Source organism: Lucilia sericata, unplaced genomic scaffold, assembly GCF_015586225.1.
Source record: "Lucilia sericata isolate MDLA Ls3-8-SP2 unplaced genomic scaffold, ASM1558622v1 Contig000455F_arrow, whole genome shotgun sequence".
NCBI classification, from domain to species: Eukaryota; Metazoa; Arthropoda; class Insecta; order Diptera; family Calliphoridae; genus Lucilia; species Lucilia sericata.
In genome coordinates, this window is record NW_023994470.1 from 92501 (window position 1) to 97162 (window position 4662).

The following is a 4662-nucleotide window of genomic DNA, read 5'->3' on the forward strand; positions in this document are numbered from 1 at the left end:
TAGTTAATTTCTTTGACATCATTATTTTTAATGACGGCAGATCATAACGAACACACACAACACTATCGCTGACAGATACAAATGATAAAACTGAAAAGATCATCATTGATCATATTGGAATTATGTTAAGCAAAAAAAGAGAACTATAAAGATGAGCAAACCTTTCATATAAATAAAATCTTTTCAAGCCTTAAAGCCTTTATAGACTTTCGAATAAAATGAGACAAATTTACAAAAAATAATTAATGAATTTAAGGTGAAGTTCAATTAATTATAACTTTACTTACTTAGTAACAACAACAAAAAATGAAAGTTTAATATATTTGTTATAATCAAAAACAATTTACAAAGTCAACTAAACAAATAATGATTCTGGCGAACGCTAGCAAAAATATGTATGTGCTGACAAACAAACTATTTAACAAAGTGTTCTCTATTTATGCCGGAAAACACAAGAATAACAATTTTTAGCTACCAAAACTGCAGACAAAGTATAAAAATGTCTTTTAAGTCAAAACAATGCCGGCTTCAGCACACAAACTGGCTGTTACTTTATACACAGAGAAAAATCTGATTGCAAATGGCTATATAGATCTTTTAACTTTAGCTATAAATAGTCAACTCTATAGTAAAGTCTATAGTGTAGCATATAGTGTAGTTTATAGTATAGTCTATAGTTATTCCATAGTCTAGTCTTTAGTCTAATCTATAGTCTAGTCTATAGTTAGGCTATAGTGTTGTCTATAGTGTAGTCTATAATGTAGTCTATAGTTTAGCCTATAGTCTAGTCTTTATTCTAGTCTTTAGTCTAATCTATAGTCTAGTCCACAGCGTAGTCAATAGTCTAGCCTATAGTATAATATATAGTCTAGTCTATAGCGTAATCTATAGTGAATTCTAGTCTATAATTTAAACTATATTGTAGTCTATAGTATAGTCTATAGTTTAATCTATAGTATAGTCTATAGTTAGGCTATAGTCTAGTCTATAGTCTAGACTTTAGTCTAATCTATAGTCTCATCCAATCTATAGTCTAATCTAGCTAGTCTAATCTAGAGTATAGTTTATAGCGCAGTCTATAATGTAGTCTAGTCTATAGTTTAGTCCATATTGTATCTATGTATAGTCGATAGTTGACCTATAGTTAGGATATAGTTAGTGTAGTCTATATCTATCATAGTCTAGTCTATAGTCTAGTCTATAGTCTAGTCTATAGTCTAGTCTATAGTCTAGTCTATAGTCTAGTCTATAGTCTAGATCTATAGTCTAGTACTATAGTCTAGTCTTATCTAGTCCTATAGTCTAGGTCTATAGCTAGTCTATAGTCTAGTCTAAGTCTAGTCTATAGTCTATCTATATTCTAAGTCTATATTCTATCTATAGTCTAGTCTTAGCTAGCTATAGTCTATTCTAGAGTCTATCATATAGTCTAGTCTATATTCTAGTCCTATAGTCTAGTCTATAGTCTAGTCTATAGTCTAGTCCTATAGTCTAATCTATAGTCTAGTCCTATAGTCTAGTCTATAGTCTAGTCTATAGTCTAGTCTATAGTCTAGTCTATAGTCTAGTCTATAGTCTAGTCTATAGTCTAGTCTATAGTCTAGTCTATAGTCTAGTCTATAGTCTAGTCTATAGTCTAGTCTATAGTCTAGTCTATAGTCTAGTCTATAGTCTAGTCTATAGTCTAGTCTATAGTCTAGTCCTATAGTCTAGTCTATAGTCTAGTCTATAGTCCTAGTCTATAGTCTAGTCTATAGTCTAGTCTATAGTCTAGTCTATAGTCTAGTCCTATAGTCTAGTCTATAGTCTAGTCTATAGTCTAGTCCTAGTCTAGTCATAGTCTAGTCTAGTCTAGTCTAGTCTAGTCTAGTCTAGTCTAGTCTAGTCTAGTCTAGTCTAGTCTAGTCTAGTCTAGTCTAGTCTAGTCTAGTCTAGTCTAGTCTAGTCTAGTCTAGTCTAGTCTAGTCTAGTCTAGTCTAGTCTAGTCTAGTCTAGTCTAGTCTAGTCTAGTCTAGTCTAGTCTAGTCTAGTCTAGTCTAGTCTAGTCTATAGTCTAGTCTATAGTCTCGTCTAGTCTATAGTCTAGTCTATAGTCTAGTCTAGTCTATAGTCTAGTCTATAGTCTAGTCTATAGTCTAGTCTAGTCTAGTCTAGTCTATAGTCTAGTCTATAGTCTCGTCTAGTCTATAGTCTAGTCTATAGTCTAGTCTATAGTCTAGTCTATAGTCTAGTCTATAGTCTAGTCTATAGTCTAGTCTATAGTCTAGTCTATAGTCTAGTCTATAGTCTAGTCTATAGTCTAGTCTATAGTCTAGTCTATAGTCTAGTCTATAGTCTAGTCTATAGTCTAGTCTATAGTCTAGTCTATAGTCTAGTCTATAGTCTAGTCTATAGTCTAGTCTATAGTCTAGTCTATAGTCTAGTCTATAGTCTAGTCTATAGTCTAGTCTATAGTCTAGTCTATAGTCTAGTCTATAGTCTAGTCTATAGTCTAGTCTATAGTCTAGTCTATAGTCTAGTCTATAGTCTAGTCTATAGTCTAGTCATAGTCTAGTCATAGTCTAGTCATAGTCTAGTCATAGTCTAGTCATAGTCTAGTCATAGTCTAGTCATAGTCTAGTCATAGTCTAGTCATAGTCTAGTCATAGTCTAGTCATAGTCTAGTCATAGTCTAGTCATAGTCTAGTCATAGTCTAGTCATAGTCTAGTCATAGTCTAGTCATAGTCTAGTCATAGTCTAGTCATAGTCTAGTCATAGTCTAGTCATAGTCTAGTCATAGTCTAGTCATAGTCTAGTCATAGTCTAGTCATAGTCTAGTCATAGTCATAGTCTAGTCATAGTCTAGTCATAGTCTAGTCATAGTCTAGTCATAGTCTAGTCATAGTCTAGTCATAGTAGTCATAGTCTAGTCATAGTCTAGTCATAGTCTAGTCATAGTCTAGTCATAGTCTAGTCATAGTCTAGTCATAGTCTAGTCATAGTCTAGTCATAGTCTAGTCATAGTCTAGTCATAGTCTAGTCATAGTCTAGTCATAGTCTGTCATATCTAGTCATAGTCTAGTCATAGTCTAGTCATAGTCTAGTCATAGTCTAGTCATAGTCTTAGTCATAGTCTAGTCATAGTCTAGTCATAGTCTAGTCAATTAGTATAGCTAGTCATAGTCTAGTCATAGTCTAGTCATAGTCTAGTCATAGTCTAGTCATAGTCTAGTCATAGTCCTAGTCATAGTCTAGTCATAGTCTAGTCCTAGTTTAGTCATAGTCGTCATAGTCTAGTCATAGTCTAGTCATAGTCTAGTCATAGTCTAGTCATAGTCTAGTCATAGTCTAGTCATAGTCTAGTCATAGTCTAGTCATAGTCTAGTCATAGTCTAGTCATAGTCTAGTCATAGTCTAGTCATGTCTAGTCAGTCTAGTCATAGTCTAGTCATAGATAGTCCTAGTCTCGTCATAGTCTAGTCATAGTCTAGTCATAGTCTAGTCATAGTCTAGTCATAGTCTAGTCATAGTCTAGTCATAGTCTAGTCATAGTCTAGTCATAGTCTTGTCGCAGCCTTGTTACAGACAATCATTTGGATGCCACAACCAAAATATGCTTCTAGCAACCATAATATTAGAGAATTTGATAAAGTTATGTTAGAACGATTGCTCCAACCAAGTCCAACAACATATTTTCTCTTCGTGTAAACTGCAGATTTCTTCTAGCACTCGTGCGCTGCAAATGAAATCTAAGCAACATCAACAAAACTCTTTTTAACTCTAAACAACTTTTAACAACTTGGCTAAAATCAGTCTACGCCAGAGACTTAAAGCCAACACACACATCACAAATTTTCTGTCGTTTAGAGTAAAACGCGCGTAAAAGTGCAATATAACCAACATACGTAGAAAAATACGTTTAAATTAAATAAAAAAACGCGTTATGTTTTTGTTGGTAGCCTGCTGTCTTTAAGATTTAGATACTCGTAGCATATATGCAGTGCCATTTTAGCCATAAAAATATTAAACACATATTGTTGTTTTTATTGTTGTTGCTCTAAAGCAGCTAAACAATGGTAAATTAAGTTAAATGGTGGAAAAAAAGCCAAGAAAAAGAAGTGTGTAAACAAAAAGTTTTTATATAGAACAGACTCATTGAATAATAATAAACATACATTTCCAGCGTTTAAAGCTAGACAAGACGGAGAGATTCCATAACATGATTTGATTTAAGTTGATTTCATTGTTATGTTAATAATTTTATAATTTAACTAAAAAAAATCTAAATAAAACTAACGTTAAAACAAATTATTTATAATCAGAGAAAGAAATTTTTTGATTTTAGAAAAATATAAAGAAAAAAATTCCAAAAAAAAAGAAAGAAAAAAATAAATGCTAAACAAGTCTTAAAGAAAAGTTGATATTATGTTGAGGATGGTTTTAAAAATGCATTTTATCGGTCTAGTTAATAATGTGCATATTTAACGTTTATAAAAAGAAAATTTTTGAAAAATATAAAATAATACAAAAAATATTATAAATCAAAATAAAGTAAAATTTCAACACCAGTTTTAAATCAATAATAACACGGTTTACAAATAAAAATTTTCAAAAATAATAATGAATATTTTTGTTAAGAAAACAAAACAAAAAATTTAAATTGTTAAAGTAATAATATAACA